The sequence below is a fragment of the Grammomys surdaster genome, unplaced genomic scaffold, assembly GCF_004785775.1.
Source record: "Grammomys surdaster isolate TR1022 unplaced genomic scaffold, NIH_TR_1.0 125950, whole genome shotgun sequence".
NCBI classification, from domain to species: Eukaryota; Metazoa; Chordata; class Mammalia; order Rodentia; family Muridae; genus Grammomys; species Grammomys surdaster.
Window position 1 is genome coordinate 3037028 of NW_021620771.1, and position 15389 is coordinate 3052416.

General features: G+C 39.9%; 1 protein-coding gene, 1 non-coding gene and 1 pseudogene across 4 annotated transcripts in view; 2 read left to right on the forward strand and 1 right to left on the reverse strand.

Moving 5' to 3' along the window:
* Positions 1–15389, reverse strand: part of March8 (membrane associated ring-CH-type finger 8) — an 85504-nt gene that overhangs the window by 45272 nt on the left and 24843 nt on the right. The window lies entirely within an intron of this gene.
* The window catches only part of LOC114609235, a 37674-nt pseudogene continuing 24845 nt past the window's right edge, over positions 2561–15389 (forward strand).
* On the forward strand, positions 7339–7470 carry LOC114609270. The gene has a single exon (XR_003709486.1). It is a non-coding gene; the product is annotated as a small nucleolar RNA SNORA17 (small nucleolar RNA).

A 15389-nucleotide genomic window follows, 5' to 3' on the forward strand; every position in this document is an offset into this window, starting at 1 on the left:
CTTAGAGTCAAGTTCTGTGGTAGAACTTGCCTATATACCCAAGTCCCTGGGTTCAATCCCTAGTATAAAGCTCGATGATGATGATGATGATGATAGCAAGAAAGCAGAGAGTGGAGTCAGATGGATGGGGGCAGGAGGGGCAGAGGGAGGAAGGGAGAAAGGGAGGGAGGGAAGGAAAGAAGTCAGTCAGTCAGTCCATCTACTGACCTCAAATTCATATAATGGCAAGACTGAGGTTTTAAAAGTCTAAATTTCAGATTATCTATGGTTCATGCATAGCCTTCTAAAAGTCTAAACTCTCCAAGTCAGCTGGTGGCCAATTTCTCCTATAAAGAGCAAGATAAATATTCCAGGCATTATAGGCTTGACTCCTCTGTATACTGTGAAAGCAGCCATTGATTAGTGGGTAAATGAATAGGAATGGTAACGTGTTCTAGTTTAGATATGGCTTGTCCACTAAGGTTCACTGACTGCAAGTTTGACACTTTAAGACTTGAGGACAGATGTTTTTCTTGAAGAAGTGAGTTTATCTCACTAGTGAGCTCAAGGACAGCTGTTACAACACTTCCAGCTCACCTTGCTTCTTTCCCCTCCATTTTTTTTTTCCTTCTCTCCTCACTATTTCCCTTTCCAACTCTGTGATGCCATTTAGCTCTGGCTGTTACAATACAGCCAGAGGCCTCACCAGAAGCCAATGCCAATGTCCTATTCATGGATCTCCAGAATTGTGACCTAATTAAACCATTTTTTAAAAAAATAAAATAACCAATCGGGTATATTTTGTTACAGTAAAACAAAATAAACTATGACGTTATTTATCAATAAAAATATATTTGCAACAAAAGGTGTCAGGATAAGATTTTGCCCATGACTTACAGCTCAATACAGGCTTCTCAGGGAAGCTGTAGGCCATCATGGACATTCCTGAGACCCAAGAAGGCTGTCTTTATGTAAAATAACAATGTCTATATAAGCTGTCTTACATAACCAAGTATAATTGCTTATTTTTTATACTTCTCATTGCTAGGAATCAAATTATGGGTTCCCTCCTCCCTATTCTCTCGTCTTGCTGCCCCCACAGAAACAGCTCCATACAAAATCTCCATGTCTATGGTAGTGATGTTTCATGATGCCATTTCAATGTTGGCAGGACAGAGCTTTACAACGAAAGGATACGTCTCTAATTTGGGGTCCTTCGTTTGTTAACCATGTGTTGGGCATGTGGTGGTGAGCAGGGAAGGTAGACAACATGGCCAGAGCACCCTAAGGCCACATTTGACAAATATTTGTCCCACCTCTCTCAAAACTCTTCTCTGAAACAGCAGTGTGTCTGTGTGGCTGCTCAACTCTTAATAGTACCAGTAACCAGGAAGATGTGGAACTTGCGCATGGTTGAGTCATGGCTGCATACAGATCAGATCATAAAGCAATGGGGAGGAAGGAGGAATGGCTACAGACCAACACTCTCAAGAAAATGAGCTACAAGGAGATTAGTTCAGAAAGTCTCATCTTATAATAGGCAAACAATCACTGAGAATCAAAAGATAAGAAAATAGAGTAGATTACAGTATCAATGCATTACCCTTCCCCTACTGGTCTTCAGGCCCCCATGAAGCTGGTAGAGAAGTAACATTGTACCCTACAAATGTTCTGTGTGTTTATATCCAAGCACTACTCCACACAAGAGGCACACACGTACTACTGAATTGCTTACACTCTATTGCAACAGTGGTGAGTAGTGTTTTCATCACTAATGCACTAAAGTCACCAATGACAAATTCCATGTGGCTTCTTGGAATAAGTAGTTAAACTCATCATACCTAAAGCCCTACTACCTATCATGCCAATAGCTATCTGTGCTGCTTCTGATATAATCACCATTACTACATCACTAGTATGTGCTCATGACAAGCCTAGGAACGACTATACCAAAGAGAAACCAAGAGTCAGAATGTTTGCAATTTTGAAAGCCCCTCCCCCTTCCTTACAGTTACTCCAACTATTCTGACGAATATCACCATTTCCTGGTAACAGACCTGGAAGTTTGCCAGAAGCAATACTATTTAAAATAAGTATTCATTTACAAACAATCAAATAAACCATGCTGCTATGTACATGAAGGATCATATGAAAGAAAGCATAAGACAGGTACCTATTTTATAAAAATCCAATTCATTTTTAATGATGGCTAGTTATCTTGGCATTGTGCCTGTTCATCTAGATGAGGACTTGAATTTCACTGATAGAAATCAAAGCCAGCTGAAATGAACATCTGTATCTAGAGGAACTGACCTCCTAAAACTTGAGTCAAGAAGAAACATCAAGTTCAGGAACTTGAACAGGAGAGTGCACACTATCATAACTCTCACAGGCTGGGTTCTAGCTCAATGACAGAATGCTTGTGAAGTATTCAGAAGGCCATGGGTTTGATCCCTACCACCTCAAGGGTGTATGTGTGTGTGTGGAAAAGGAGTTCTTTTCAGTCTGATTTACAGAACAAAGTAATCCCTATCAAAATCTGAGCTACTGTTTGACATAGATTTGACAAGGTGATCCCAAAATGAGAATGCTAATTAAAGGGACTCAGACTGCTAATGCAGGCTTGAAGAACAAAGTCGGAGAACTTATACTTTCCAGTTTCAAAACTTACTTCAAAGGTTCGGTAATCAAGACTGGTATTGAAACATAGATTTGGAGATCAACAGAACAGAAGTTAAGAGTTGAGAAATAAACTTATCTAAGTCAAATAACTTTCAATAGAACAACAAGATTCCACTTCCACGGGGGAAAGAATATACTTTTCAGTGAATGCCAGGACAACTGGTCAGCTGCATGCAAAAAGATAAACCTGAATCTCTTCCTCACACTAAGAAATAATAGAAAAACTAGAAATCATCAAAATAATGTTGTGTGTATTTCAAAAGCCACCATGATGAAATTGACTAGTGGAGCTGAACATGCAGTTCAACAGTGTGCTTGCATGGTATGCGAGGCCCTGGGTTCACGCACATAACATACACACACACACACACACACACACACACACACACACACATGGAGTTGGGGGTCTGAACCCCAGAACTCAGCACAAGGGAGACAAGGGAGGTAGGGGATCGTGAGTTCAAGGTCAGCGTGGGCTATACACAGTGAAACCTTTTCTCTAAGAAACAAAACGGGAAAAGAGAAATCGAGAGAGGAAGAACAAACACAAAATAGAAGAAAATGTTTGCCAATTTTATATCTAGTAAGGATATTGTACCTAGAATACCCAGACTTCTCACAATGCAATAACAAGAAAAAAAAATATTCAATGAAAAACCAGTTACTCAAGATCATTAGCCATCGGGAAGTACAAATCAAAGGTATAGATACATAGACAAGCATTGGTAAGGACATGCTCAAGTTGACTCCTTCATACACTACTGGTGGGAATACATGTGGCTGCTTTGAAAAAGTCTAATTTATAAAAGGAGGAAATTCCGAGCTTGGGTGACCTGTAGGCATCCTCCTCGAACTTCCAGCAACACCGGCGGTATAGCTTGGGACACTAGACTAGGGAATGCCCAATAACAGGAATTATTTTATATAGAAATCTTGTGAAACCATTGCACAAATCAAGTGGTGATCATACAGAGAGTGGTGTTAAATTCTCAACCTGGGAAAAATGGAAACCCAGTGGCAGAGAATTTCAGAGTAGAAGAATTCAGTTTACTGGATACTATCAATGAAGGACAAGTTCAAGTGAGAACTCTTTATCTCTCTGTGGATCCTTACATGGTTGTAAGATGAATGAAGACACTGGCACTGACTATCTGGCACCGTGGCAGCTGCTGCAGGCGGTTGATGGAGGAGGAATTGGAGTTACAGAGGAGAGCAAGCACCAGAAGTTGGGTAAAGGCGATTTTGTGACTTCCTTTTACTGGCCCTGGCAAACTAAAGCAATTCTAGACGGGAATGGCCTTGAAAAGGGAGACCCACAACCCGTGGATGGACATCTTTCATATTTTCTTGGAGATATAGGCATGCCTGGCTTGACTTCCTTGATTGAGGTACAGGAAAAAGGTCATATATCTGCTGGATCTAATTAGACAATGGTTATCAGTGGAGCAGCAGGTGCATGTGGATCTTTGGCTGGGGAGGTAACAGTCCATCACTGAGGGAAGTCTGGGCAGGAACTTAAATAGTATAAACCCAGAGACAAGACCTGATGCAGAGATGGAGGAGTACTAATGTACTGGCTTTTTCATAGAATCCAGGACGATCAGCCCAGTGATGGTACCACCCACAATAGGTGGGGCCCTCCCACTTCAAACACCAATTAAGAAAATGCCCTTATCGGCCTCCCTACACTTACATTTTATGGAGGCATTTTCTCAATTGAAGTTCCCTCCTCTCAGATGTTGTGTCAAGCTGACAAAGAAATTAGCCAGGACAAGTACTCTCTTCTACTTGCAATATCTTGTATACTTGAGATTTTTATGTCTGTGTGAATATAAAGTCATTTAATTTTCAAAAATTTCCTCCCTAGATTGGCCACCTGCTTGGCTGTTTCAGAGTGGTGGGAATTTTTGGAATGCATGAGAAATGTCTCTTTTTGACCTCAGAGCTGGGGTTTGATGCTGCAGTTAATTATAAAACAGGGAGTGTGGCAGATCAGCTGTGAGAAGCATGCCCGGATGGAGTGGATGTTTACTTTAACAATGTTGGAGGCGACATCACCAATGTAGTGACAAGTCAGGTAATCTGCTGATTTGTCTCCATACAAAACTCAGTATATTATGTAATATAAAATAATATTTATCTGTTGTGATCTACTTTTGCTTGGTACTGAGGGGGGAGCTATAAAATTACACGGCTCATTTTGAAAGATGGCATTATCATTACTGTATTTAAGTTATATTAAAGATCTTATTGATTCCTTCATTTGATTGCACATTTGTATTCTGAATTTCAGTTCCTGTCTAGCAATATAATACTTTTACCTTCAATTTACTTTTGTGAAAAATTAAGAGCTGCATTCTTGAAATGGGAGACCCTTACCTATAACTCAGCATCTATCAATCACCTTGTAGCCATAACCCTGAGTTGAGTAGGGAGATTGTTTTTATAGGTTATAGGTGTTATGTATTTCTTATTGACAATGTAGTAAAATATCAACAGTTAAAAAAAAAGAAAAAGTCTAATTCTTCCTCAAGATAATGGATATGTTATCATATGACCCATATGTTCTAGGAAACACACATCAAAAGAAATCAAAATATCTACCCTATTCATGAACACTACCCCTAAATTTATTCATGATACTACACTATCCATAACAGCATAAAGTAGAAACCACCCAAAAATCCATCAACATCTAAGTAAATATAGTACATATCCATTCACTTGAACTTGAACCATAATTATCAATAAAAAATGAGTGAACTTTGAAAAAACTAAGTGAAGCCAGTCAGAAAGGACCATCTAATATTTGATAACATTTGTATGAAACGTCCAGAATAGGTAAGTATACATAGACAGAAAGTAGGCAACTGGGTTTGTCAAGGTGAAAGCCACTAAATGTGAGGGCGTGATTGCTTAAAAGGACTTTTCTTTAGAGTAATTAACATGATCTAAAATGTCTATGGTGAAGTCACACAATCCATGAGCAATGGAAGCTTTAGAATTACACCCATTTAAGTCAGTGAGTTGTAATTCATGTAAACCATCTTAATAAAGCTATTTTGTAAAAAATAAATAAATAAATAAATAAATAAATAAATAAATAAATAAATAAATGGGACTAAGTAAACTATGAAAACATTTTAATTTTCCCTTTGTGCTACACCTAGTTAGTTTTCCCAGTGAGCCTAGAGATGAACACTGCTCTCCTTCCCTTCTACCTCAAAGGACAAGGAAAAGAGTACAAAAGCAGCAATCAGAAATCAAAGTCCAAGTCCTGTCAACAACTGTGAGAGGTAAGGCTCAATGTTGAACCACTAAACTGCTATTTCCTGCCTGTGAAAGATACAGGTAATAACCCCCCATCAGTTAACAAGGTTAATATGAAACTCATATAACTGTCTCCATGCCCACACACAGGCCTATGCAGTACATTTACCAGCAGGCTTTCCCACCTACATGTTGGCACAGTCTGTCTTTCCATCACTAGTTTATGTACCTTTCTTCTTAGGCTTAAGATTCATAAAACTTGACTCCAATCCTCCTAACATCTAGACAGAAAAGCAAGAACAACAATACCCAGTCTAGAGAATCAGTGCGATGGCCTGGTCATGAAAACACCCAGCTTGGCTTAACAATCCAACTATTATATGCTCTTTCCAGACAGTAGAGATAAGTGCAAGATTCTGTTCATTCAAACAATGTGCTGTGAACAGGTAAAAATAACAACTCAGAAGTCAGAAGACAACAATGCTAGTTTCAGGCCCCTGACCCTCATCCCAAGAAGGATCCACCTGTCCTATTTACCCTTGTCTCAAAGTTCAGGTTCTAGTAGCACCATACCCCAGTCCAGCAATTCTAAGAATCAAGAAAGAGATGCACAAAAGAGCAGAGAGTACAAGTGCAGGAACACTAAACGTTACATGCCTATGAAGTAACCCAAGACTGTTCACAAGGCAAACTGAGAATCATCAGATTTGTGATTCTGAACATACAGGTGTAATTTGTCTTCTAAGAAACATCTGTAAAATCAGTCATTCAATGTTATCAAGTGCTACACACAAATGATAAAATTCACCATCAATACAAAATCTTAAAGACTTTAAAAAAGCAGCAACAGAAAATCCTTGATTTTAAAAAAAAAAAAACTACCTCAAACCAAAACTTAACACTCATAGCAAAGTATGTCTTTTAGCTACAAAAAAGGAGTTTTTCTAAGAATTACTGGTACCAGTTCAGAGATATAAACATTCACACAAAAATCAGTAACGTAGGCTGGGTGGAGAGTAACGTGACTCTGCTGACAGGAGGCTTCCGCAGCGTGCACAGGCCCATGAGTTCCCTCCCAGAGGCACATAGACCAGGTACAGCAGTACAAACCTACAATCCCAGTGGTCCAAAGAAAGAGACAGAAGAATTAGACTTAAGGTCATCCTTGGCTACACAATGAGTTTTCGGTTAGCCAGAGTTAAAGATAAAAACAAAAATAAAAATCAGTAATAAATTCTTCTGTAAAATATATATACATGAATGTTATTGGCAATGTACAGCAAGAAAACAAACAGATATACGATGTCAAAGTGAATTAAGAATTTTCAATAAAAATGTTAATATACTTTGGAATATACTTTACTGAAATATAATAAAGTATGCTCTCAAGGTAAAACACATATCAACCCTGCTCCTACAGGCGTTGAAGGTGTGGCTGCTGTGTCACATGCACACCAGTAGGTGACAGAGAAGAAAGTGGCTATGTCTCTCTTCAGTGTTCTGACCTATGGACATCTGAGTGATTAGCAGCCTAACATTCCCTGAAAAATGCAAGCCTGAAACAACCTCCAGTCCAGTGCCATGTAGGCCTGGACAGGCTCCCAGAATGGGAAGCAAACCAGAGACTAGAGGAACCCTGCCTGGGACTGTGGGCCCCTGGCCAGAGTGAGTTAAAACAGATGACTATCACAAGGAGTAACTCAGGGAGGGCTGGGCAAGGAGTGAGCCCTAGATGACTACCAGACAGGTACCATGGGGCCCAAACAGGGAGCTAGCCTGAGATGACCACCAATCTGGGACTGCTCAGGCCTGGAGGGCAGAACATGCCTCAGATGACCCCTGCCAATGCCATAATGCACTAGGGGGAGTAGCACTCCTGAGACCGCTCCTGAGATGACCCTAGACACTCAAAGATCCTGGGCAACACAAAGAGGAACAAGTAAGTGATGGAGAAATAGAAAAGACAGAGAAACAGAAGGATATAGGCACAATGAAGGGAGGCAGAAATGGAGACTCCAGGGTAATGAGAAACAGCCTGATGTGAGTAGCCAGTGATGCCACTTGAGACCATGGTAGGATTCTAGCCTGTGCTGCCACTGGGGGCCACATCTAGGTCAGTGACCCTGCAGCCGCAGGAGTCTGTAACCATCAAAGGCCAGGCTGACATCCATGGTCTGGACTGCCATCCAGGTACATATTGATGTCCAAGGGCTGTCAGAACTGGGCATCTTAGGAGAGCTGGCCTTGGAGGCAGAAGAGCAGGAGAGTCAACCCTATCTATCCCCAGCCAGCTACAGTACTCAGGAGAGCAGCCTGCACACCTCGAGGGTTGCCGGTGAGCCTGCCTGAGGATGAGTGTGGGAGAATTAGTCCTACCACTCCTCTCTAGTGCAGTAGCATGGATGAGGAAAAGATACTCTCCTCATCTCTTGACCCTTACCACCTGCTGCAGGCAGGAGTTCCATCCCTAGAGTCATGAGAGTACAGCTGGCTCTGTCACTCACCAGCTGCAGCACTTGGGAGAGCAGGCCTTGCACCTTGTCTGGGCAGCATAATTGAGCTGACCTTGGCGACAGGGGTACAGGAGAGCTGGCCCCAAGCATGTGAGCATGAGAGAGCTAGCTTTGCAACTTGTCTGCCTTGTGATGTCATGGGTAAGGGAGAGATACACCCCTTCACCACCTATGGCAGGCAGGAGAGCTGGCCCCGAGATCATCATAGTGGAAGAGCAGGCCCTGCACCTCACCTAGGCAGCACAGCAGAGCTGGCCCTGGATGTGAGGGTTGTGTGTGAGCTGGCCCCATGGGCATGAGTGTGGGAAAGCAAGCCCTGCCTCTTATCTGCTGTGTGAAGGAGGCAGTGAAGGAAAGACCCCTTCCTCTATTTTTTTGCAGAAGGCCAGAGAGTTGGCCCTGATGGGGAGCAGGAGACCTGGGCCAGCTCCATACCTGCTGCAGCACTTGGGTCAGAAGGCCCTGAACCTCCCCTAGGGAGCACAGTAGAGCTGACCCTGAGGCAGGGGCATATGTAAGCCGGCCCCAAAGGTGTGAGCATGGAAGAGCTGGCCCCAAAATCTGTCTGCCATATGACAGCATGTCAAGGGAGAGATGCCTTCTGTGATGGTTTGTATATGCTAGGCCCAGGGAGTGGCCCTAGTAGAGCGTGTGGCCCTGTTAGTTAGGTGTGGCCTTGTTGGAGTAGGTTTGTCACTGCACTGTGGGTGTAGGCTTTAAGATCTTCATCCTAGCTCCCTGGAAGCCAGTATTCTGCTAGCAGCCTTCAGATGAGGATGTAAAACTCTTAGCTCCTGCCCCACATCTGCCTGGATGCTGCCATGTTTCTGTCTTAATGATAATGGATTGAACCTCTGAACCTGTAAGCCAGCCCCAATTAAATGTTGTCCATATAAGAGTTGCCTTGGTTATAGTATCTGTTCACAGCAGTAAAACCCTAAGACACCCTCCCTGGACCTTAACCCCCTGCCACCTGTGGCAGGTGGGAGAACTGCCCCAGGGGTCATGAGAACAGGAGAGCTAGCCCTGCCTTTCACCTGCTGCAGCACTTAGGTGAACAAGCCCTATACCTCACCTGGGCAGCAGGGTAGAGCTGGCTCTGGTTTCGGGGTTGCTGCTGAGCTGGCCCCAAGGGTGTAAGAGCAGGGAAGCCAGTGGGCTGACCAGCTCAGATACTTCTCAAGCCCAGATCCAGGTCTTTGAATTGGCCCACCCTAACATCTAACCCACTGATGAACTGCTGGAGTGCATGAAAGGGCCAGTCCTGCAGATCCAAAGCTGCAGGATCTCCATGACACAGGGCAACAACAGGATATCTGAGAGGAGTCTCAATGAAGTTCCTGTGTCAATGGAGTAGCAGAAGCCAGAAGCCTTGTACTAGACCAACAAATCACTGCATTGAACACTTGCAAGCAAAGAAGTGTGGACAAAAGGCAATTCTATAGGACACACTGTGACACACTACAGTTTCCACAAAGAGATTTTTTTTCTCTGTTGTAAGGGTAGAGCAGGTACACAGGGAGGACATGAGTGGGATTGGGGTACATGATGTGAACATTACGAGGGACCCAAAAAAAAAAGTAAAAACAAAAACCATATTTAATGTAACTCAAAGTCTAGGACAAACTTCACATGGAAAAATGATCATAAAATCATACATAAAAAACAAGACAAACTAGATAAAAATGTTGGGAAAGGAGCAATAAGAAGATGGAGTCTATTAAACACTTAAATATTACAAGATAATTATTAGAAAACAGCAAGGAACATGAACAAGATTTTTAAAAGCTCAGAGACCGAACTATACTGAAGATTAATAGCTTGATAATTCAGTGGGCAATTTTTTTAAATAAATGCTTATACATTTTACTCATCAAAATAACTTCTAATATGGGTTGGTGAGATACAAATGAATTTATTAAAGAACTCAACTGAAGAATGCCATTCTAAAACTAGAATTTACATATTTTTAAAAAATCATAAAGGTTTATTGATTTGACTTTATACTCAAAATAAATACATGAATGAGGAAACAAAGGACTGGAAAACATGTGTTACATGGGACAGAAATATTGTACACATATTAATAGAAAGTCTTTTCTTCCTTCCTATCTTTTGAGACAAGGTTTTGTTAGAAGCCCTGATTGACCTGAAACTCACTATGAAGAACTGTTAGGCCTCAAACTTGCAGCAATTTTGTTTCTGTCTCAGGAGATCCTCTAATTGTAAGGTTGCACCACAATATCTAGCCAAATAAATTATTGAAAACAATAAAAGCCCTCACTGATAGATGGGCATGTTTCAGAGGAGATGCTTCATGCACAAGGACACAGCTGGTGAATTGAAGCACAGGCTATGATGTCAGAAGAACAAGGAGAGGAAAGAACTCATGCAATACCTGCACATATATGCACATACTACATATGTAAGATTTATTTATAAATGTTTAGCACAACCCATCAATGACCAATATGTTGGGCATGATTCATGTGCTCTAGTAGAAACACAGATCTAGAATGTCCACCACAGAAAAGCAAGCAACACAGTAAACAAGTGAACAATCACAGGAACACATTAGTGTATGAGAACATGAAAAAAGTCTACAGATTTTTAAGATTTTTTAAGCCAGTATTACTTATAACAAAGAAAAGTACCCCAAATTTCCCCCCCAAATTAAGTCAATTTAAATAAACTGTGATGCTAGTAAAACCAATAGAATACTATATAGTTATTATATGAAAGAGAATTACACATATATTAAACACAGATAATAAAAATTACAAAAAACAGTAACAGCCATGTAAATATACACACAGGGGAAATTTTCCAAATATAAATAGTTAAATGCACAAATATAAACAATTTCCATTGCCTCCACGATTTCAGAAATAAACTAGTTTTAAGGTTAAAATATATTCTTAGATAAGGATAAACTCTTGAGTTTTTGTACACAGGCTGGCAACAGAAAATAATCAGTGAGAACAAGGAACTACAGGTGTATGTTCTGTTAGAAATGCTTGTGGCAGCCTCTCAAAGCTCAAGACTCACTTCTACAGAAATAAAAGCCACACTCTCAGGATGAAGATGTTCACCAGTGTAGGATTTCTCTGTTTTAATTTTTTAGCCTTTCTTCTAATACTTTGAAAAGTGTTTCTCCTTAAAAACAGCAGTGTGCATCAAAGAAACAGTTTGCCTTTCTTCATAAGGCTATTACATCATCTGACTTTTATCCTCAAGGCCAATGATTATATAGACTGTGTTTTCTATTTTACACATAGAATAGTTTTACCATTATTCTCATGCCATACTATTTCCAAGAGAAGTCAGCCTGTGTACTTCTCACAAAAGCAACTATGACATGCCAGCAAGGAAACAGTGGCATTATAACAAGGCAGACAAGGGAAGGTTGGTACTTATTTGTCCACTGTTTATAAATCTGAGCATTTGACCAGTGCTTACAGAGCTATCTATTATTCACATGGATTTTTTTTCAGTATGTGTGTCCCTGGGCTATACTAGAAAATATGTCTGTGTCAGGAACCACAATCTTTTACAACCTAGAAAATAATAAACAAGAGCTACTAGTAAATGTATCTTCCTTTTAGTCATGATCATAAAGGAATACTCAAATATAGTACATAAGTCTGCCTTTCATCACAGGAAATCAGATCACTCTCTCAAGGGAAAGAAAACCCTAGATAGGTCCAATATGCCCTGTGTACTGGATGGTTCTGTGTGTCAACTTGACACAAGCTAGAGTCATCAGAAAGGAAGGAGTCTCAGTTGAGTCTCAATTGAGGAAATGCTTCCATGAGATCCATGAGTTCCAATAAATCCAAGGATTTATTGTGCACCCAGGTATTATAGATGGAGATTACAAGGAAGAAATTAAAATTATGGCACATGTAAAAAAAGAGATGCAAATTAGCACTGGAGACAGAACTGCTCAGTTTCCCTACATTAAGGACAAAGCTGCTCCAGGAGAAAGCACAGGAGGATTTGGGAGCACTGGAAAATGTGTTTCCTGGCAAACAGTGGTTAATGATCAGAGACCCAAATTAAAACTACAAGTGAACGATATTGAAATAGAAAGTTTGGTAAATACAGGAGCTGATGTGAGTTCCCCAAAATCCTGGAATCCAGAATGGTCACTTCAGAAGGTGTGCAAGAATTGGTAATTTAATTCAAATAAGACAAAGTAAAAGTGTAAAATGGGTTAAATATATGGGACCAGAAGGGCAAACAGGTAAGTTGAGACCATGCCTGACATACTCATGAATTTATGGGGAAAGTATCTTTTACAAAAGTGGGGTACTCAGATTAATATTCCTGCAGTCCCTGAGACTGCTCATGAAGAAAATAGGGGGAAATGATAGATGTTCTTGGGGGAAGGTATCAATATGTGTCACCAAAAACAAGCACTATCTGTGCCTATTGTGCAAATATGAGACAACACAGGTACTGAGTTTTCAAATTTATAAGAAGGGCCAGTGCTGAAACACCAACAGCCTTGCTCCTAAAATAGCTGACAGACAAGACTGTGTTAATGGAGCAGTGGCCCTGAACTAAGGAGCACTTGGTGCAAGAGCAGCTGGAGACTCAACATACAGGAGAGTCTACCAGCCTAAGGAATTCCCCTGTGTTTGTTATAAAAAAAAAAAAACAAAACAAAACAGGAAAATGGAGGATGTTAACAGATTTAAGAGCAGTGAATAGAGTAATTCAATCAATGTTTATAACCTGGAATTCCTTTACCTTCTTTGTTACCTAAGTCATGGGCTATAATAGTAACTGATTTTAAAAAATTGCCTTTTCACAATTCCTTTGCATGAGCATAAGGTACCTACTTATAACAACAGTGGCCCAATAAAGTGGTCATTGGAAAATGCTTCCATAAGGAATATTAAATAATCCAACTTTACATTAATATTTTGTGCAACAACTGCTGGAAATAATTCATAAATAATTTCCTCAATCTATTATTTATTATTACATGGATAATAACTTTGTTGACTGATTCTGACGCAGATACTTTAGAGAAGATGTTTAAGAAAACACAAAGAATTCTTCCATGCTGCAAGTTACAGATTGCTCCTGAAAAAATACAAAGAAGAGATTCTATTAGCTATTTGGGTTATAAAATAAGTCAACAAAAAAACTTGATGACAAAAGGTACAGATCTGTAGAAATCAGTTGCAAATTCTTAACAATTTTCAAAAATGATTGGGAGATACTAATTGGCTATGGCCTACATTTAGATTAACTGCTCATGAAGTAAGTATTTGTTTCAGACTCTACAAGGAGATTCCAACTCAAACAATCCAAGATGATTAACAGCTGAAGCAGACAGAGAGTTAACTCTGGGAGAACACAGACTGCAAGATGCATATGTGGATCAAATTGACAATAACCTTGATTATATTTTGGTTACTTTTGCCTTCAATTCATTCTCCTACTGGTCTCATTATCCAAAGGATACGGAATGAGTTTTCTTAGCACATAAACAAAGTAAAAAAAAAAGGCATACATAGAAGAGGTTTCTGAATTAATCATAAAGGGTAGAAATAATAATAAATATCCTAAAGGCAAACATTTGCAGTTTATAAAAAGAACTAATAGGGTTCTCCTGTGTATTGTAAAGGGACTGCCAATTCTTGAAGCACCTACATTCTATACTGCTACAAATGAGTTGGGGATGATACTTCAGTTAAAAAATCAGAGCTGTATGTAATCTTTATGGAATTATTAGATTTTCTTGAATCTCTCTCTTGCTATAATTACTGACTCTCAATATGTAGAAAGAGTTATTTTGCAATAGAAACTGAATTTTTTCCTGATAATTCATAGTTAACTTTGTTATTTATGCAGTTGCAACAGGCCATCAGATATAGAAAGCATCCATTATGTATTACTTATATTGAGCCTCATACAGGTTTGCCAGGTCCATTGGCACAAAGAAATGAGGAAACTGACCAATTACTAATAAGAAATGTGTTACAAGCCTCAAAATTTCATGGAAAACCATCATATTAACAGTAATGGTTTAAGGAAAAGATTTTCTATCACTTGATGACAAACCAAGGAAATTATAAGAAAATGTCCTACTTGTTCTCTGTATAACCAAACTCCATTACCTGCTGGAAGTAACCCTAGGAGTACCAAAAGAAATGAAATCTGGCAGATGGATGTACTTCATTTTGCAGAATTTAGAAAACTAAAGGGTTGTACACCACACCACTGATACATATCCAGGGCTTCAATGGGCAACAGTGTTGAGTTCTGAAAAAGCTGATTCTGTAATTACGCATTTACTGGAAATAATGGCAATTATGAGGATACCTGCACAAATTAAGATGGATAATGCCCCTGCATATGTGTTGAATAAGATGAAACAATTCTTTGCATATTATAATACAAAACACATCTTTAGCTTATTTGTGTGCATGGCACATTCCATACGTATGTTAATGCAAAAATGTACCTATAATATTATTACCTTTAAAAGCTTGTGTGTTTTCAGAGCAAAAGGACCAAACACAAAGCAAGTAGGCCATGTGATCCAACTTCACTGACTGCCTCAGTTACTTTTTTCTCAAAAATTTGCATCCAGGTCAATTTCAAAACCACTGGTCTCAAATGGTCCAACCTCATAGCCTGCTTCAGCCAGGACTTCAATTAAGCTTTCCTATCCCACAGAGACTAGACAGCAAAAGATACAGCTAGCTCTCCCAGGACCTGGCCAGTATCCCAGTTTTCTTAGGATCCCCAAAAGATGTCTTTGCTCCCAGACAGCTAGAAGCAATATTAAGAACATGAGGCCCCCATACCAAAGGTGGGGTGGGTAGCTTTTGGACATTCAGTGAGTTATAGATGTGTGTTGTTATTTTAGGGAGTTGGTTACAAGTTGTTATTGGTCATGGCCAGGTGGGAAACAAAGTAAAGGAG